The sequence below is a fragment of the Cryptomeria japonica genome, chromosome 10 (genome assembly GCF_030272615.1).
Source record: "Cryptomeria japonica chromosome 10, Sugi_1.0, whole genome shotgun sequence".
NCBI lineage: Eukaryota > Viridiplantae > Streptophyta > Pinopsida > Cupressales > Cupressaceae > Cryptomeria > Cryptomeria japonica.
Genome location: NC_081414.1, coordinates 785,980,096 through 786,002,530, shown reverse-complemented (window position 1 = coordinate 786,002,530; position 22,435 = coordinate 785,980,096). Strand labels below are relative to the sequence as shown.

At 35.7% G+C, this 22,435-nt stretch overlaps 1 long non-coding RNA gene across 4 annotated transcripts in view; it reads right to left on the bottom strand.

Annotated features, from left to right (window-relative positions):
* LOC131039298 (uncharacterized) overlaps positions 1 to 20,177 on the bottom strand; it is a 63,291-nt gene extending 43,114 nt beyond the window's left edge. The window contains exons 1-8 of one of the 4 annotated variants that reach the window (XR_009104612.2): positions 19,770 to 20,177; positions 15,641 to 15,711; positions 15,412 to 15,509; positions 12,518 to 12,588; positions 12,289 to 12,386; positions 9,259 to 9,377; positions 9,065 to 9,135; positions 8,862 to 8,933 (exon numbers count right to left, since the gene is read on the bottom strand). This is a non-coding gene — a long non-coding RNA (uncharacterized LOC131039298). The remainder of the gene's footprint in view (positions 1 to 8,861; positions 8,934 to 9,064; positions 9,136 to 9,258; positions 9,378 to 12,288; positions 12,387 to 12,517; positions 12,589 to 15,411; positions 15,510 to 15,640; positions 15,712 to 19,769) is intronic. The other 3 variants (XR_009359265.1, XR_009359267.1, XR_009359266.1) reach the window with 3 other exon arrangements.
* Positions 20,178 to 22,435: the final 2,258 nt, after the last annotated feature.

Genomic DNA, 22,435 nt, shown 5'->3' with positions numbered 1-22,435 from the left:
CTCTTAAATCATTCTCGGTCAAAATAGTATTTAAGTTTGAAGGACTAAGTGTTGGGCTTGATCTTTGGTGAGATTCATACTCCAAACCACTAGCTTCTTACTGATTGTAAGGATGCCTTGTGTGGTCGACTGGAAATATTTGGATTGCATAAACCTTCATTCATTATTGAGTCATTGGTATGTACCTTCATGGTAGTACTTATGATTCTTGATGATTTGAAAAATCATTATTCACCTTAGAAGATCGCATCAGTTTCAGTAAAGTAATTCCTTGGCGATACTGAAGTTGGTAGAATCTTGCCAAGATTAGTCCACGTTGGGTCATTCTTAGGATTAGATTAGAGTTTACCTCTTGCAAACCCTACTCTTTTGATCTTTTTTGGAACTCATTAGTATTAGGAAAATCTTGTTCTTGCAATTCGGATACGTAAGTCCCCTTGATGACACAGCAATCACAACGACCACTGGTGCTTATCCACACGTAGAGACCCTACATAAAAGAACATTGGAGTCACCCTGATTGATCCTTTTTTGCGACATCTTCAGCAATCAGAGACTTTATTCAAGAGAGGATAAGGTACCCTTGAGTATTTTATTCTGTGTATGATTGTGTACAAAATACACGTCAACAAGATGGAAACCCTAATTCTGCCAAAAATAGCCTACGCGCCTCCTTAATAGGCTATTACCCACCAGGAATGATCACTGGCTAGAAGGGGACATTACATCCTCCTCCACACCACACGACTTATATATGATAGAGACCAGCACTTTGTTTGTCGACTCGGCCTGACCATTGACTCGAGGGTAGTACTGCTGGAAAGGTTATGAAATATCTTAAACTCCGTTGTCATGGCTCTAATGACATGGTTCACAAAATCTACTCCTCGGTCACTTGTAATCTGGATGGGGATTCCGAACCATGTCACGATCTATTCGCAGATGAATCTCACCATATGGATGGTGGTATTGCCTAGAAGTTCTCTCGCCTCCACCCATTTTGTGAGATACCACGTTGCCACTAATGGAAAGATTGCAAAAACCATCCATTAATAAATCTTATTGCAGTGTTCCCTAAAGGGCCAATGTTTTTTAGGACAGTTGATTGTGAAGGGCAATTCAAAGATGCAGAGTTCATTTCCAGAATCCTCTTTGATTCCACAAATATGGTGGGACATGAAAATGTTTACAAACAATGCAAAGGTTTGTAGGGCTCCAAGTGCTTTAGTTGAGCAAAGATATTCACACATTTTTTGGACACCATGCACCGTACACTCCCTCAACTTAGTGATGCAAGCAATTGGCACTCAAATAGAGTGGCTAAGGGAAATATACCAAGAGGATGAGGAGATCCAAATGTTTGTGACAAACCATCATATGTCATGAGCCATTTTCAAGAGTTTCTCAAAGTTGGAATTGCTGAAGATAAATTTAATTTATCTATTTAGTTTTATTTATGTCATGTTTAATTTTATTTTGTATTTTTTAATGTGTTATTGACATATTTTTTACATGAACCTGGGTTGCTAAGACCCAATTTGCATCACATACAATAGTGATGAGACAACTTATGAAGGTCAAACAAGCATTGAGTGCCATGTTTATTAGAAGCCAATGGGATGTTTGGAAACAATCAAATTCAAAAAGGGCCCAAAAGGTTAAGACATTGATCTCGAATGACTTTTGGTGGGATCATGTGGAATACGTATTGAATTTCACTAAGCCTATCATGAGTATGATCAGGTATATTGATATAGATGCAACATGTTTGGGGGAAGTCTATTATGGTGTGGGCACCATCATTGAAAAAATCAAAGTCGTAATAGCAAAGAAAGAGAATGACCCCGAAGAAGTATTTTTCAAAAGGGTGGAAAAAATCATTCTTCATTGTTGGAACAAGATGACCATGTTATGCACCTCCTTGCACATGCATTATCTCCCATGCACTATAGCAATGAAGTGTTTTCTTTGCCAGGGAGAACTAAACCATATAGAGATTTTGAAGTTGCTACTGGATACAAGCGAGCATTTGCTAGACTCTTCACAGATCCTAAAGTAGTGGAAAGTGTTAAGAAAGAGTTTGGTTTGTTTATCTCAAGAAGAAGTCATAGTCCTTGTGCCATTAATGGCCAATCCAAAATGGATGGTACTACATGGTGGTACCTCCATAATTAAGATTACATGTTCCTCCAATCTCTTACAATCAAGATTCCATCACAAGTATGATTTTTTACTTTTAGTTTTTATTTTTAACATTTGTATTGTAGACTTTAGCATTTAACATTCTTTAATTTATTTTGTATTTTTTAATTTTATTTTTTGTTGTTTTTCTCTCCAATTTCAATAGGTCTCAAGTTCTTCCGCTGCTAAACAAAATTGGCGTACATACTCCTTTATCCACTTAGTGAAGCGTAACTGGTTGGCCTCAAAAAGAGAAAAAGACTTGGTTTATATTCATTCCAATTTGTGTCTTCTAACACATAAAGAACACCAATATAAGGAGGGGTCAATGAAGCATTGGGATGTAACCCTTCAATGTACCAACTTGGTTGCAACCAATGTTCCACAGGGACGCATCTCCCCCCACCCCCAAGCCCACGTACCCCCGTCCCCGAAACTCGTCCCGAAAACTTAAGCCCTTTGCCCCCCCGTCCTCGAAGCCCGTCCCCCCGTCCCCAACACCCGTGGAACATCGGTTGCAACTATTGATGATATGGCTAGAGTCACTATGGATGATGATGATGAGATACCTACAACTAATGCACCTAGTGGAAGTGGGAATGGCACTGCTTTGGGTTCAAATGATTTTGACTTTGAACTTGGAGCAAATGATGATGATCTTGATCTAGATCCTTTTGATGATTGATGAAGATAGAAGACAATTATTATTTTTCATTGTCAACCTAGACATATATGAATCTACGATACATTGATATATATTATATAGCATATGACATAATATGATATTATTCAAATTCTGAACTATCAATTGGCATTTGCCATTGATCCATGATGAAGTAGCATACTACTAAATGTATTTAGATTTATGATTTTGTATATTTCTTTAAAATTTTGCATATAATATATATACATTTTTACACACACACACACACACACACACACATATATATATATACGGACAAACCTGACCCACGAACCCAAAGGGCAAAAAAAAATTGCCCAAATCCACGAACTGGCTTTGCATCCTGTTGATGTGTTTTTTATGCACATGCGAACACAGAATAAAATACCAAAGTATCTTATCCTCTCTTGAACAAAGTTCCCGACTGCTGAAGATCTCGTTGAAGGATCAATCAGAGTAACTCCAAGGTTCTGTTATGTAGAATCTCTACGTGTGGATAAGCTCTTCGCGGTATGATGTGATTTGCTGGAATCACAAGGGGACTTACACTCAATGACCTAAATGTCTGATTTGCTGGAATCACAAGTCCTATTAACTAACTGGAAGACAAACAAATGGCAAAAGATGCAGGGTTCAGGAAGTCTACTCTACTACCTAGAATGTGAGAAGATGGATGAACGACTAGGTGGAGTCTTACTGGGCTGGGTCTCACCATCAAGTTGAACAATTCAACACCAACTCAGTGCGATCTTCTGGGGGATGCTTCAAATATATTCAAATCAGACACCATCAGATACTGATCATCATTCAAGTTAATGCATGAACAATAGACATGTAACGACTTGAGATTAAGCTCATTTTATGCCAGTTGACCACGCAGGGCACACTTACAATCAGTAAGAGGCTAGTGGTATGGATTAGACAGATTCCACATAGGTGCATTCAACAACTTCTTTCATTCAATTTAATTATCTATCATCTAAAATGAAGATTCAACAAGAGACCATCCATATGGCAATGAAACGACATATTTCACCATATCTTCAATGAAAAAGAAGTCTTTACAGTTAAGGCAACAATGTCTTGTCTTCTCTTCCTAGTCTACTCTAATTGCTATTCTATTTGCTATTTTACTACTTATTCACCAACTATCAACTATTTACTAACTATTCTTTATTAGCTAACCATTCACCTTCTAACTACTGACTATTGACTAACTATCCATTGATCCCTCTAGCAACACTCATCATGCAAAGGCTAACGGGCAAAACCCTAAAAGACCTAGAAAACAAACCCCAGAAAGCAACAAAATCAGGGGTCCCCATTTGCAATGGGGCGATGTGTGAATACATCACAACATCTAGTGCCACCTTGAATAAATGTTCTTGAATATTTCAGAGATAAAGACTCAATTGACACTTAGAAGCTCCAGAAAATTCAACCCAACTTATCAAGAGACTAGAAAATGCACTCAAAGTGGAAGGAAAATCCTTAACCATATCAAAAATGCTTAGTCTTTGATTACGCATGTGTGTGCAAGTGTATTTATTCCTCTCGACAAGACATTTATGACCTTCAGGTTCTCCTGTGATCGGCTACGTAGTATATCTAAACTTCATAGCCATCCTGGATAGAGCCTCACTGCCAATCAGACGTCCATAGTCCCGATGAGGTTATCGCCGCAAGCTCACGAACATTGCTCCATTGCTAGCTGGGCATCCATAGCCCCGATGGAGTTATCCGTATATCCTTGTTATCCAATTTTGGTATTTCTTTTCATTTCATTTTTTTCTTGATTTTTCTCTTTCATTTTCTCATTGTTTCCTTTTGATATTGCTTCTTCATTCCGTCAATTCCTTTGGCTCCTAAGCAGTGAAGCTTACTAGGTTTTGAGGATTGCGGTGGCACTGAAGTCAGATTTTAGATTTTTCACCAATCACAGCTTTGCCTGAAAACCATAACGACTCGGAGTCTATTAATGTGTGAAGATATAGTAATCAACAGATGTCGGCATCAAGACACAAAAAATGATCCCCTTCCAAGTCAAATACAGGTCCTGATCAAATGATAAAGCTGGGGAGGAACAACCTCGGATTCTGGGTGCTTCATGAATAGATATCTAGGAAATGAGTCTAACATAAGATCCAGGATATTGCCAGCGTGTGAGAAACAACACAAACACCTTTCTCACAAATGAAGGCTCCTACTCAGGACACCTAAACTAAAGCAAACAACCGATGGACTGACCCAAGGCAAACTAAGCTAAAGCGCACACCAAAAGCAAACAACTAAACTACCTGAGCCACACTAGATCATGAGTCAAATGACTCATGGCAAATTAAGAACAAGGCTCAAAAGACCTCTAACTAAAGACATGAAAAGAAAACCTACTCTAAACCTAAATACAAGACTCCTACACTCAACACGACTGAAGGAAGCGAAATATGTGCACGACTTTACATGGTTTCTCAAGTTGTGCAACAGGAGTATGGCAAACGTGATGGTTCTCAGTCGGGCAAATTCATCCTTAAATACATAAAGGCAAATTCTCACCATGCATATCTCATACTCAGGCAAATTTTCACTCAAAATGATCAACTAAGGCAATTCGTTAGGACCATGATCAATCCAAATGCAAGTCGTTTTCCCAAAATCCCCATAAAATCATAATAACTTTCAAGGCTAGGATTAAGGAAAGAGGCAACCTGGCATTGTTCGTGCTTAGATGGAACTGCATTGTCGGAAGCGAGATCACCAGCTGCTTCAGGAGGTCGCCATTGATGATGAACTATTCCACGAGCATCCACAGTGTGTTGATCTTGATTAGGAAGTTCCTCTTGAAACAAGCCCAGCGCCCCTTCGAATAGCTCAACATTCTTTGCTTTCACTAAGACATCTTGCATAAACCAAGCATCTTCATGGAATTTTGTGAGCATATCATCAAAACCCAAGCACTCCCTGATGGATTGAGCCTCAAACATTTCCTCTAGTTGATCAAAGATAATCTCAGGTGGCATTTCTTCTTCAAGCATAGTCTCAGGAGGTCGGAGCTGATGATGGATCATATCACTCACAGTAACTTGCTTATCTTGAAAAAAATTTGGCAGTGATTCCATTTGTACTTCTTCTATAAGATCCTTCAACACCCCTTCACATATTATGAGAGTGATGAAATCTTTAAGCGCCCCTTTGAATTGTTCTTCGTATCTGGGCTCACTTATGATGATTTGTAATTCTTCATTCAATATGTCAACTTGATTGTCCTCTTTAAGAATGCTATTTGAAACCTCCTACAATTCAATCTCAAGGATTTCCTTTTGTAGCATAAACGAGAATTCTTCAAGGAATGAGTCATCTTCTCCTCTAATTGCTTGTTCAACTCCTGGATCTTCCTTTATCACTATTTGAGTATTCTCAACTGATTCTTCAACTTTTGTTTCATGGTATTCCTTTTCAGGTGCAAGATATGGTGAGCTATCCATACATTGATCATCAGGTGTATTTGTATTGTCAACCTGCAACTGGTTCTTCTCACAATCAGGGGCTGGAGCGATGTCCTTTTCATAGGTTCTCCTAAATTCAACTGCAAGATGTGCACCCCAAGATCTATTAATAATACATTCTTCCTCGAACAAAGTTGGCATTCCAAACTGGTTTCTGACTTGATTGATAGCCATTTCACATACTGAGCAAGTAAATTCAGAGTGAGGTGAGTTGTGAATTCTACACCACAATGGTAGCAATATGTTTTCTAAACGCATTGATCATCCACAAGAAGCTTAGAAGAGGATCCTTGCTCTCTGGGACACTGAAGCTGCCTTCATCTGTTTCTGGCCTGGGGACATCCCAAAAGATCTTTCCCTGTGCTGTCGATTCCATCCTTGATAAGTACTTCAAGCAATGCATTTCATCATGTTCTTCTGTCTCATGGACTCGACACTGCCTTGGTCTTGCAAACTCAGACAATCTGCGTCGATAAAACTGTGTATCTAATCTCCACCAAAGTTCAGGAAAATCAACTTGTTGCTGTTCGTGAAACTGTTGCCGCTCCATTGAGAAATCTTTTCTTTTTGATTTTTTTTTTTTTCTTTTTTTTTTTTGGATTTTCACTTTTTCACTTTTTTGGATTTTCTATTTTTCACTTTTTTTGGATTTTCTATTTTTCAATTTTTTTTGGATTTTCTATTTTTCACTTTTTTGATTTTCTGGAATAAGAGAGATCTTGAATATCTCGGATTCAACTTGAACATTCAATTGGTTCCAGCTTGCTTCCTTGTTTTCGCAAGTCCAACTGACGACCCAGCGATCACCTTCCTTCTTTGTATCACTTCCGTCGAGTGTTTGAGAAAAGGCTTTCCACTGATCTTCCTTGGATTCAAGAGTTCGTATTCGCTCACCTTTCTTCTGCTTCAATTTTGTCAAGCGTGGAGGAGGGTAAAAAGCTCTGGATAAATTCTTCAAATGCGATGTGACTTGACAAGATCCGACGTTCAAATGCTCAGCCCTCCTTCTAGCGCCAATTCTGTTGAGCGCGGGAGGAGGGTGAAAAAAAAAGTCTTTAAGATTACTCATGTAAACATGAATTGATAGAATCTGAAGTCTAGCTGTTTAGGCATTCATTGCGATCATGCCCTCCTTCTAGCGCCAATTTTGTTGATGTGTTTTTTATGCAAATGCGAACACAGAATAAAATACCGAAGTATCTTATCCTCTCTTGAACAAAGTTCCCGACTGCTAAAGATCTCGTTCAAGGATCAATCGGAGTAACTCCAAGGTTTTGTTATGTAGGATCTCTATGTGTGGATAAGCTCTTCGCGGTATGATGTGATTTGCTGGAATCACAAGGGGACTTACACTCAATGACCTAAACGTCTGATTTGCTGGAATCACAAGTCCTATTAACTAACTGGAAGACAAACAAATGGCAAAAGATGCAGGGTTCAGGAAGTCTACTCTACTACCTAGAATGCGAGAAGATGGATGAACGACTAGGTGGAGTCTTACTGGGCTGGGTCTCACCATCAAGTTGAACAATTCAACACCAACTCAGTGCGATCTTCTGGGGGATGCTTCAAATATATTCAAATCAGACACCATCAGATACTGATCATCATTCAAGTTAATGCATGAACAATAGACATGTAACGACTTGAGATTAAGCTCATTTTATGCCAGTTGACCACGCAGGGCACACTTACAATCAGTAAGAGGCTAGTGGTATGGATTAGACAGATTCCACATAGGTGCATTCAACAACTTCTTTCATTCAATTTAATTATCTATCATCTAAAATGAAGATTCAACAAGAGACCATGCATATGGCAATGAAACGACATATTTCACCATATCTTCAATGAAAAAGAAGTCTTTACAGTTAAGGCAACAATGTCTTGTCTTCTCTTCCTAGTCTACTCTAATTGCTATTCTATTTGCTATTTTACTACTTATTCACCAACTATCAACTATTTACTAACTATTCTTTATTAGCTAACCATTCACCTTCTAACTACTGACTATTGACTAACTATCCATTGATCCCTCTAGCAACACTCATCATGCAAAGGCTAACGGGCAAAACCCTAAAAGACCTAGAAAACAAACCCCAGAAAGCAACAAAAGCAGGGGTCCCCATTTGCAATGGGGTGATGTGTGAATACATCACAACACATCCCTAAAGCCGAACCAGTAACTTAGCCAAAAAAGGATCCATAAAACTTAAAACTGAAATTTATATGCTGAATCATAATTGTTGAAAAGGAATAAAGTACTCCAGAGCAACAAGAGTAAAGCACAGATGTGCAACTATTGCATACTCACTTTTCTGCACTGCAAGCAAAGTCTTTCAAAACTTCCTGGAAATGACCAAAAAAGTCATTCTAGGTCTGAAAATGGGTTCAACATCATATTTCACCATGAAAGCAAGGGCTTAAACTACATTTGTCCAAGTTTGTATGAAAAAAAATAATAATAAATCTGCAAAAGAGGAGAGTCATCTTACATTATCAGAGAACAAATTCACTACAGGCTTGAAACAAATGAGACAGTGGACACCTCAGGTGCATCCAAAGATCTGCATTTGCCAATAAGTTAAGCATAGCTCTAAAACAGTTAAATCTATGAGATAATGCCAAAATCTCATGACCACAAATATAGCAACTAAATTCATCAACTACAGATGCCAACAAAATACAATTAACTAACCTTAGTTTGTACATATAATCCCAAGGAACATTTGCAAAAAGATGCATTGGATAAGACACCTGCTCATCAAACTAAAATGAAACAATTGAAATACAGGTTAACGGAAGGAATAAACATCATATACTCTTTAACTTTGTCTATATTGTAGTCTAAAAATATTATTAACAATTCAAACAAAACAAGAAAATCCTTACTTCTTAAAATGCTGATTCAATGCATTGGTAGGCATATATGTGAATGAAGCTCGACTATCAATCAAGACTTTGAAATCAGAAGTTTTTAGAGATTTTGAACTCCAAAAAATTATCCTGATCTGAAACATGGTGAAAATTTTATAGTTAAGCACCATAAAGAGTTTCTAATCAAAGACAAAAAATGATTCTAAACTATGGCTGAAAACAGCATTCTTGCATAGATGGCACATAAAAACTCAAGCAGTGTTTCCAAATTTAAACCCAAGAAAATATTAAATAATGCACCAAGAAGCAATATCAATTCATGAGTTCAATAAATAGGCAACAACATTTACCCAAACACCAGGGATGACTATACACAGTGAGTAACATGAGCAACATGCAGTTTGCTGCTTTTCTCCTTTACAGTTTGGTATTCTTCATCCACACACCTCTGGTTGACAGAGACACATATTAAATTGTAGTTGTGACTGTAAAGCTTGTATTTTTCATCACATATTGATGTTGGTCATATATTTATAATCTACACTTGTCAAATATTCATGGCAGATAGCAATGTTACCCCATTCCAATCTGAGTTAAGAAAGCTGTGAGCTGCTGTTTTGAAGCTCTCTTATCCCCAAAGAAAATACTTCGAGCATCATCCAACGGAAAATGAATTTTTCCATGTCAATAGTAGCATGCTCTATTGCCTTACAAACAACGACATTTACCCAAACACCAGGGATGAATATACACAGCAAGTAACATGGGCAATCTGCAGTTTACTGGTTTTCTCCTTTACAGTTTGGTATTCTTCATCAACACACCTCTGGTTGACAGAGACACGTAGTAAAGTGTAGTTGTGACTGTAAAACTTCTATTTTTTATCACATACTTATCTACACGTCAAATATTCATGGCAGATAGCAATGCTACCCCATTCCAATCTGAGTTAAGAAAGCTGTGAACTGTTTGTTTGAAGCTCCTTTATCCCCAAAGAAAATACTTAGACCATCATCGAACGGAAAATGAATTTTGCACAAATCCTGCTTTTGCTTGCAAACTTGGGACTGAATAATTTGAGAACCCTGAACCCAGAAACCACGTGAAGCCCTACCAATAAAAAAGTCACCAGTCTATATTTGGCCACAGCTGTCAAAAAATCTACCATATAGTTAAAATAAAGAATATCATAGATCTCTGCAAAAGCTATACATGTTGGTGTTGGAAATAAGCCACACCCGGACCGATGATGGACTGGTCCAAGAGGGGCCAGTAGCTCAGTGGTAGAGCACTCCAGCAGCATATGGAAGGTCCTAGGTTCGAGTCCTAGCTGGTCCATGTCTCAACAATATATATTATTAATGTTTGATCAATTTCAGTATTACAAACAATCATTTTATACTGCATTAAATGATATCAAAGTCGGATAAATAATAAAACTAAAAAATGCACCCAGTTACAAGTTGTGTTTTTACTGACTAGCCAGATGCAAACTCAATTCCAAATGCCAAATTCTTGACATTCTCCACTAACGATCCAGAACTATTTGTGTTTTCAGATAGACATGACAAAGAATAAGGGCATGCCTCTCTCTTAACTTTGCAATTGTGGCCTGGCTCACATAAACTGCTGCTGCAAGATAAATGTTTGCTAGTGCTAGAAATTTTCACTGTGTACATGCTCAAATCTTTATCCTACATAATCAAATGCCCCAAACACCAGAGAGTTCCTGCCAATCAATCATCGGTGATAAGTTTCAAACCTATTATTTGACACACTAATTTAAAGTAATCTTGCTCTATAGTTATTAGAAAGATTGGCCTTTTTGAAGATTCGGCATCCTTTCACTATGAATGACTTTGAAGTCATCTTTTTGTACAATGACATGTATATGCTTGCCACTATCATACTGCTTTCCTTGGGGTAAATTTATTTTATCTCATAAATGACATCTATTTTGAGAAACTTGATTTTGTATTGGGTCCGTAGATTGAATACCTATTTTAGATTTATAGCTTTCTATCCCTTGTCAAACACGGTATGTAGAAGTTTCCTATTAATAATGATTTTGTATTTAATGGTTAGACACCTTCTTTCATATCATTTTATATTGTAGCCAGCCACACTTTGCGAGAAGTAATTTGCCTATGGTTACACTGTACACATGCATCAAATTTTTAGAAAACTTGATGTAGTATGGTATGGAAAATATATAGTAATGCCTTAAAAAGTATGTCCCAAAAAGAATCCATAAAACATAGAAACTTAAAACTGAAATTTATACACTGAATCATAATTGTTGAAAAATAAATATAGTACTTCAAAGCAACAAGCGTAAAGCACACATGTGCAACTATAGCATATTCACTTTGCTGCATGTTAGTGTAGGTTTTTATTTTCTCTTATGTTAGGGGATATTTATTTTTCCTACACACATTATTAAGCTTGCTTAGGTTATATTAGAATGGTTAGGATGTGGAAACGTGGCATAATCCTTCGATTACATTTGACACTCACAGCCACATTTGGGTAGTTGAATGTCACACCCTCTTCTAGATTTATTTGCCACCTTCCATAACCATTTGTTTGTCTTTACCTGAGTTGACATAACCATGTATTTAGCATTTACCAAGTAGGTAAAATCTCTCCTATTTTGGGCAATTAGGAGTTATTATTCCTCTTGGAATTTATTTGCCCATATTTTGTTATATAAATAGCCCTCACCTCTCCCTATGCTAGAGGTCACTAGTTCACTTGATTTGAGTGCTAGTACAGTGCTAAGGGTGTGCTGAGTTTTGTTCATCTTTGGATTCTTGTTTTGTTTTCCTTCAGTCATTTTGATCTTGGGTGGCTTCACAACTAAATCCAACACTGTACTCTAAGAAAAATCTTTCAAATCTTCATTCAAATGACCAATAATGTCATTCCATGGTCTGAAAATGGGTTCATATTTGACCATGAAAGCAAGGGCTTAAACCATATTTGTTCAAGTTCGTATGCAAAAAATAAAAAAATATAATATACAAAAGAGGGCAGTCAACTTACATTATCAGAGCACAAGTTCACTACAGGTTTATAGATACAAAGTTGCTTCCACCTTTGAAACAAATGAGACACTGGGCACCTCCGGTGCATCCAAAAACCTGTATTTGCCAAAAAGCTAAGCATAGCTCTAAAAAAATTATATCTATGAGATAATGCCAAAATCTCATGACTGGAAATATAGCAAATAAATTCATCTACTAGAGATACCAACAAAATACAATTAACTAACCTTAGTCTGTACGTATAATCCCAAGAAACATTTGCAAAAAGATGTATGGGATAATCCACCTGCCCATCAAACTAAAATGAAACTATTGAAATACAGGTTATTGGCAGGTGTAAAAATTCATATTCTCTTTAATTTAATCTATATTATATTATTAAAAAAATTATTAATAACTCAAGCAAAACAAGAAAACCTTTACATCTTAAAAAACTGAATGAATGCATTGCTGGGCATATATGTGAATGAAGTCACACTATCAATCAAAACTTTGAAACCAGAAGTTTTTAGAGATTTTGATCTAATATGAATCCCTTCTACTACAAAAAAAGGTATCCTGATCTGAAACATGGTGAAAGTTTTATAGTTAGGCACCATAAAGTGTTTCTAATCGAAGACAAAAAATGATTCTAAACTATGGCTGGAAACAACATTATTATATAGATGGCACAAAAAAACTAAAGCAGTGTTTCTAAATTTCAACCCAATAAAATATTAAATAATGCAACAAGAAGCCATATCAATTTGGGAATTCAATAAATAGGCAACAACATTTACCCAAACACCAGGGATGAATATACACAGCAAGTAACATGGGCAGTCTGCCGTTTGCTGCTTTTCTCCTTTACAGTTTGGTATTCTTCATGAACATGTCTCTGGTTGACAGAGACACATATTAAAGTGTATTTTTGACTGTAAAAACTTCTATTTTTTAACACATACTTATGTTAGTCATATATTTATTACCTACACTTGTCAAATATTCATGACAGATGGCAATGTTACCCCATTCCAATCTGAGTTAAGAAAGCTGTGAACGTCTGTTCTGAAACTCCTTTATCCCCAAAGAAAATACTTCGAGTATCATCCAACGGAAAATGAATATTGCCATATCAATAGTAGCATGCTCTCTTGCCTTACAAACAACATTTACCCAAACACCAGGGACGAATATACACAGCAAGTAACATGGGCAATCTATTTTTTAACACATACTTATGTTAGTCATATATTTATTATCTACACTTGTCAAATATTCATGACAGATAGCAATGTTACCCCATTCCAATCTGAGTTAAGAAAGCTGTGAACGTCTGTTCTGAAACTCCTTTATCCCCAAAGAAAATACTTCGAGTATCATCCAACGGAAAATGAATATTGCCATATCAATAGTAGAATGCTCTATTGCCTTACAAACAACATTTACCCAAACACCAGGGACGAATATACACAGCAAGTAACATGGGCAATCTGCAGTTTGCTGCTTTTCTCCTTTAGAGTTTGGTATTCTTCATCAACACACCTCTGGTTGATAGAGACGCGTATTAAAGTGTAGTTGTGACTATAAAACTTCTATTTTTCATCACATACTTATGTTAGTTATATATTTATTAACTAAACTTGTCAAATATTCATGGCAGATAGCAATGTTACCCCATTCCAATCTGAGTTAAGAAAGCTGTGAATTGCTGGTTTGAAGCTCCTTTATCCCCAAAGAAAATACTTCGAGCATCATCCAACGTAAAACAAATTTTCCAGCAATCCGGCTTTTGCTAGCAAAGTGGAACCGAATAATTAGAAAACCCTAAACGTGGAAAACATCTGAAGCCCAACCAATTAAAAAGTCACCAGTCTATATTTGGCCACAGCTGTCAAAAAATCCACCATACAGTTAAAATAAAAAATATCAAATTGCTCTGTAAAAGCTATATATTTGGTTAATGTTTGATCGATTTCAGTACTAAAACAATGATTTTATACTTCATTAAATGATATCCAAGTCAGATTAATAATAAAACTCAAAAATGAACCCAATTACAAGTTATGTTTTTATTGACGAGCCAGATGCAAGCTCACTTCCAGAGGCCAAATTTGAGACATCCTCCACTAACGATCCAGAACTATTTGTGTTATCAGATAAAACATGACATTGAATAAGGGCAAGCCTCTCTCTTCACTTTGCAATTGTGGCTTGACTCACATAAGCTGCTGCTGCAAGATAAATGTTTGCTGGTGCTAGCATTCTCCACTGTGTACATGCTCAGATCTTTATCCTGCATAATCAAATGCCCCAAACACCAGAGAGTTCCTGCCAATCATCCATCGGTGACAAGTGTCAAACCTATTATTTGGCACACTAATTTTAAGTAATCTTGCTTTATAGTTAATTTAAAGATTGGCTTTTTTTTGAAGATTCAGCATCCATTCCCTATGAAATAACTTTGAAGTCCCCTTTTTGTACAATGACATGTATATACTTGCCGCTATCATACTACTTTCCTTGGCATAAATTTCCTTTAACCCATAAATGGCATCTATATTGTGAAACTTGATTTTGTATTGGGTCAGTAGATTGAATAACCATTTTAGATTTAAGGCTTCAGATCCCTTGTCAAACACGGTATGTAGAAGTTTCCTATTAATAGTAATTTTGTATGTAATGGTTATACGCTTTCTTTCATATCATTTTATATTGTAGCCATCCACACTTTCTGAGAAGCAATTTGCCTATGGTTACACACGACACAATTTTAGAAATCCAGATGTAGTATGGTTTGGAACATTTATAGGCATGCAATAAAATGTATGTCAGAAAAAGAATCCATAAAACATAGAAACTTAAAACTGAAACTTACACGCTGAATCACAATTGGTGAAAAAGAAATATGGTACTTCAGAGCAACAAGAGTAAAGCACACATGTGCAACTATTGCATATTCACTAAGCTGCACTTCAAGCAAAGTCTTTCAAATATTTCTTCAAATAACCAAAAAAGTCATTTCATGGTCTGAAAATGGGCTCATATTTGACCATGAAAGCAAGGGCTTAAACTATATTTGTTCAAGTTTGTATGCAATAAATAAATAAATAAAATCTACAAAAGAGGACAGTCAACTTACATTATCAGAAAACAAATTCACTACAGGCTTATAGATAGAATGTTGCTTCCACCTTTGAAACGAATGAGACACTAGGCACCTCAGGTGCATCCAATGACCTGCATTTGCCAATAATCTAAGAATAGCTCTAAAAGAGTTAAATCTATGAGATAATGCCAAAATCACATGACTGGAAATATAGCAACTAAATTCATCAACTACAAATGCCAACAAAATACAATTATCTAACCTTAGTCTGTACATATGATCCCAAGGAACATTTGCAAAAAGATGTATTGGATAAGCCACTTGCTCATCAAACTAAAATGAAACAATTGAAATACAAGTTATTGGCAGGTGTTAAACTCCACATACTCTTTAAATTTTGTCTATATTAAAAATTATTAATAATTCAAGCAAAACAAGAAAACACTTCTTAAAAAGCTGATTGAATGCATTGCTAGGCATACCAGAAGTTTTTAGAGATTTTGAACCAATATGAATCCTTTCTACTTCAAAAAAGTATGTCAAAATTTTATAGTTAAGCACCATAAAGAGTTTCTAATCAAAGAAAAAAAAACGATTCTAAACTATGGTTGAAAACAGCATTCTTATATAGATGGCACAAAAAAACTCAAGCAGTGTTTCTTAATTTAAAGAAAACAAAATATTAAATAATGCATCAATAAGCCATATCAATTCATGAATTCAATTAAAAGGCAGCAATATTTACCCAAACACCAGGGATGAATATACACAGCAAGTAACATGGGCAATCTGCAATTTGCCGCTTTTCTCCTTTACAGTTTGGTCTTCTTTTTACTAATAAGTTAATAACCTGTACCGAGCCTTAGAGAACTTTTTTCTTGAAGAAGTGTTATGGAGTTATCTTTCTAATAAATTTAGAGATGTTTATTTCAAGTGCTCTCATCAGGGGATAGACCTGAAAATGTGCTGAAAGACAGATCAACGCAGTAACAAGATAACTTGAAGAACTAACTTTCATGAGGTCAGAATAGAAACCAATTCTTCTTTTTCAATTTCTGCATAAATCGTTGAGTAAATGAAGTCTATACATGTTGGCGATGAGGAGTTCTCAAATAAATGAGATAAAGATAAGATGCTAGTAGTAGTTAGTTTTATGAAAATTAAATTTGTAACAATAAGAGGACTCGGTCAGAACCCTAACCCTGCCAGGAGGTCTGCATGGTTGATCTCGAGCATTCTAAGTCAGTATAATTGTTTTTAAAACGAGGAGATTGTAATGTAATTACTAGAGTAAAGGAGTTTGTTTGAGTTCTTACTGAAACTTCAGTGTATATTGTATTACGAGCAAAATTTATACCCTGTTTTCCCACTTCATGGGTATGCCAACTGGTTTAAGACAAGATATCACATCAATGTCGCTGAGTTTTAAGAAATATTTTACTTCAGTCTTGAATTTAAATGATGGTAAAACTGCATCAATTTTTCTGAGACCTTATAATGATAATGATTGTACAATTAGTTGACATAAACTACAGGTGTTCAATATGTAAGGACTAAAAGATTGTTGATGCAAAACAAAGTAGTAACCCTAAAATGATTTCTGTTGAAGATGCTATGTTAATGGGGCAATGCATGCCTAAGCCAAATGAATTCATTCAAGACAGAAAAAAGCACAAAGTAGCATTACTATCTGACCATCCATCCCTCCTCCTTATCCCTTCTTTCTGACACCCCCTCCATTCATTTTCTGTGAGAAGGATTGGAACTACAAAGAATTTGCAAGGATGAGATACTGCACTTCGACTTGCCAATTCATACTTATGACCTGAAGTTATCTTCATGAGGCTTATTGCAAAACAAGAGAGCATAAAAGGAGATTAATTTTGCTTCTGAAGTTGAGTAATGATTTCTCTCCTGATCTACTTTCTGAGTAACAATATTGCTGGTTATGATATGCAGTCTAGAGATGATTTCCTGATGAGATAAATGCCTCTATGGAAGCAGACTTAAGACCTTTCATTAATGATATATCAAGAAGATAATACTATGACTGCTTGACTTTAATGAACAATGCTTTGCATAGAGATAGAATCTTTTCATTCCTTGAAAGAAGATTTTGGCTTCCAACCAAATTGTGAAATCAACTCGAGGAGATCATCTGTACTTATACTAGTTCCTTATGAGTATCATAACTTTGTAATATATGGCCTAGCTTTATCTCTGCTCCAAGATTGTAATGGTATGAACTTGATTGCAAATGCTTTAATGTTGTATTATAATTGCCAATGCACTTAGAAACAATTTCTGTTTTTTATTAAAAAACTGATAAACAAAATCACGGGGATGGAATCACCAAACTGATGCAACCAAGTGAGTTAGTGTGTTGGCAAAACAAATGTCGTTCACTATATACCAACTGATGTAAGGTGAGTTGTACCCATGGAATGAAAACTTGAATGGTTTTGGGGTGACTGATTGGTGCTCGTGTAATGAAAACCTACAAGATTCCGTACTTCAAATCATACAACCATTTTTGGTGTTGCTGAACCAGTGTTGGATGCATCAAAGTCATCTAATAACTACAGTGTAATTAAAGGCCATTTGAATTGTTTTCCCTCCACTAAATTGATTGAAATTGATTTTAATCTACTTGAACTAAGAGTAAGGTTAAACCCTGATGGTCTAAGTACCACAGTTTAGCATTATAGAGAAAAGACATTAAGCCTTTTTCTCAAAACCTATAAAATTCCCTTTAAGGCAGGACTAGTTATGGTTCACCATCTGAGGAATTGATAATGGTATAAAACAGTGTATCGTTTAGCACTCTATGCAGATATCAGGAATAAAGAATGAATAAAGTCATCATCAATTTTCATGTACTGTTTAGCATCTTCGCTTAACAGTACTGTGAATATATATGTAGAGAAGAGGAATATATTACAAAGTGATATGGCAATAAGCTTGTATAAATATCCTTGTTCCATTTTGATTCCATTCACTACGACAATATATGTAATAAGTATTTACTGTAGCCTGTGATGAGTAGAGGATTATCCATCTAAGCAAATTATAATTTTTTGCCTACAGCTTGAATGAACTCTGCTCTCCCTTACCTTCAGTGAGAATTAATTGATTGCTGGAATAATATAATAGATATAATCATATAAGCATAGACAAGTGGCTTAGATTAACGATAAACCTGTGCTGAATCTCAAATAACTTTTTCCTTGAAGAAGCGCTATGGAGTTATCATTCTAACAAATTAAAAAATGTTTATTTCAAGTACTCTACTTAGGGGATAGACCTGAAATATGTGCTGAAAGACAGATCAATGCGCCGACTAGATACCTTGAAGAACTAACTTTCACGAGGTTGGAATAGAAACCAATTCTTCTTTTGCAATTTCTGCATAGATCATTGACTAAATAAGGTCTATATAGGTTGGCAATGAGGAGTTCTCAAATAAATGAGATAATGATAAGATGGCAATAGTAGTTAGTTTTATGACCTATAAGTTTGTAATAATAAGAGGACTCGGTTAGAACCCTAACCCTTCCACGAGGTCTGTATGGTCGTAATCTCTAGCATTCTAAATTGGCATAGGCGTTATTAATCACAGTAACGAGCTAGGAATGAATAAGATAGAAGCTTTTCTGTTAACAAGTGTAACGACAGCAACATCTGAGAGCAAACAGACCTCTTCATTAGTATAAACGTTTTGAATATGACGATATTGTAATGTAATTACGAGAGTAAATGGGTTTGTTTGAGTTCTTATTGAGACTTCAGTGTATTTTGTACCGTGAACAAAATGTATACCCTGTTTTCCCCTGTTATGTGTATGCCAACTGATGTAAGACAAGATATCACATCAGTGTCGCTGAGTTTTAAGAAAGATTTTAATTCAGTCTTGAATTTAAAACTGCATCAATTTTTATGAGGTCTCGTAACGATAATCACTGTACAATTGGTTGGAATAAACTACAGGTGTTCAATGTGTAAGGACCTACGCCTAAACTATAGGCTGTACATAAGAAACATCTGGTGGAGGAAAAAGAGCTTAAAGTTCTTAGCCAAATGACTTCATTCCAGACAAAAAAAGCATAAAGTACCATTTCATGACAAATTCCCATCTATTATTAAATGCAGAATACTGTTTGGTTAGACATGCTAACTCAGAGAAGGAATTGTGTGTAGGTGCCTACATCCCAAATTCAGTTTTGGACCAAATTGCAGTATATGTATTATACCATATAAAATAGACCAAGAAATTACAGTGATAATGACAGAAATTTAAAATTACACACAAACAAAAAAAAATATCACCAAAGTTTTTAAAATCAAAAAAATCGCATCTAGTCGAAACATAGTAACAAATAAAGAAGACTTACCTCTAGACTGCGCCCTTTGCAGAATAATTTAGAAGCTCGTGACAAATTCTTATCTTCTGTCACTCCCTTTCCAAACTCATTTTCAGTCTGCTTTGATTCATATGATCCAGATAATTACCCAAGAATTCGAATTCTTCTTATTTTAAGAACCACTACATCACAGAAAATTAAACCCTCTTCATTTCATTCTATATATACCTCGAAACTTATGGCCGTTGGTAAAAATTCAAATTATGGTAGTTGGTAAGAATTCATCGGCGCCGTTAGTAAGAATTCAAATTATGGCGGTTGGGAAGAATTCATCGGCGCCGTTTGTAAGAATTCAAATTATGGTGATTGGTAAGAATTCACTGGCACAACTGTATATTTGCTATTTAAAGAGGTATTTAAGTTTTGAAATATGTTGATCCGCAACATAGAGCGAGGGTAAGAAGCACAAAACCTTTATTTATATTTTATATTTAATAATTTGACTAGAGATAAGATTCAAATTTATGTTTTTTTCTTAATGGTTTTATTGAAAATATTAGTGATGTCAAATATATGTACAGGCATAGGCTTGAATCTTACTTTTATTTTACTTTTTTCTTCATTCTTATTTAAGAGTGGACAATCAATTAAACTTTAAAGTTTTGTTACTATAAAATTTAAAAAACAAATTTATCTAATGTGCTTAATCAATTAAACTACAATCCTTCGTATTATATACTTTTAAAACAAATATATTCTTTGACTAAGCATACCAAGGACTGTGCTAAAGGATAGGCTGAGCATGATTAATTTCAATAAAAAGAAATGAAAAAAACAAAATTGTGTGCCAGTATGGCATGAGTTTTTAAGTCTCCCCTTGCTTTGTTGGCATTTTTTTGCATTTCATCACTTCCTCTTTATGGAAAGTTATTTGTAATGAAAAGATCGTGTCTTCAATCTTGTCCTCGGAAATGTGTTTGTGTAGAAGTTTATTTATATAAAGACTTAAAAGAGTCGATAGATAGTCAAATAAGCAATCTATGTCACATGGAACAAGTGTTTTACCTTAATTTCCCAATACTTGCTTTTAGTGTCAATCTTCTAAGCATAAAATCAAGGGTTGCCCTTTCATGGCTCCTCGAATTAACTCTACTCCTCAAGTTGCTAATACTCCTCAGCCTTCTAACCACCTCAAAAGCTAACGAAAAATGGACAATAGTGTCTTACTAGAAGAGTAAGAATGTTGGTTTTGGAGGAACCAAGCTACTCTCGAGATTCTTTTGCTACTAGCACTAGCTTCTAGTTGTTTCAATACCTTCCAAAAAGGGGAAAGAAGTACTTGTGTCTTCAGTTGATGCACCTCCTCAACCAAGGTTTTCTAGGATGCCTCAGTCAACATCAATGCTCTCTTCACATCCAATTATGCTAGCACACTCCCTTGTATTACCAAAGCATGTGTGGCATTCAAACATTTCCCTCAAGTGTTTGGAGGACGGAGAATATGTGTCTAAGAAATGAAAAAAATCTTCACCTAACATTTAGTTGGGTTCATCTCGGGTCTTACTAATCTCTCTAGAAAGTCTTCCATGCAGGATACTCATCAAAAGCATTTTGGTTTAGAAGTATTGTGTTTGTAAGAAATTAAGATCTCTAGCTTCATGCATTCTGCAACATGTCATGTTATTCGTCTATTTGGTATTACATTCTATACCAATCACAATGTGGTTTGTGGAGTAATCACTTTTCTCTCTCCACAATGACATTCTTATGTGGTGGACCATGGGTCTAATCCAACTCATTGTTTGATCTAGATCCAAGTGAATGTTGATAATCATTCTTTTAGGATTGGTAATATTTATGCTCCCAATAATGTTGTTGAGAGATCTCTTTTGTGGTGATAGATTGTAGATTTAATATTGACTATGACTTAGATTTTGTGTGGTGATCTCAATATGATTGAGATGACTTATAACAAAGGGGACATTGTTTTTTTATTGGATAGCAATTGAGAAAGAGGCATGGTTTTATATGCATAATAAATTGGATCTTTATGACCCCAACCTAGGCTACTTCACACACAACCTATTTGGAATACATGGATCAAGTTTTAGGTTGGTTCTATAGGGTTTTTAAACGCCTTGATTGTGTGATGATTTCCACACAAAATTTGTTCTCCTTTACCAACTACTTCCCTTTCCTGGTTATATTGTTTGCTAATGTGACCTTATTTGGTCACTTTCCCATCAAGTTCAACATTGAGTTGAAAGTGGGCTCCTTTAGGACTCGTAAGTCCTATTTTTTAACACTTCCTTGGTGAGTCATTAACCTACACTAGCTCATTTTAGAAAAATATGGAATCTTAAATTTCATCCTACACAACCAATTGGGTGGATTGTGTGGTAGAATAGAGCTATCCAACGTATGTCTTATTTTTCTCGTATTTATAGTTGTCAATTGATCATTTTTAGGAGGTGGTCATATGAAGCTACTATCTTGGATCTTTTCTATGCCATGGAGGAACTTGCTACCAACCTTTTCTCTACTACTTTGTAGGTTCCAATGGTAGTTGAGGCAATAAAAATATGAAGCTAACAATCATTATGTCAAAGGTGTCCAAATCAAAGTTAGGCTCCATTGGCTTAAAGTTGGTGATAGGGTATTGACAGAATTTTTTCAAGCTCTCAAAGCTCATCATA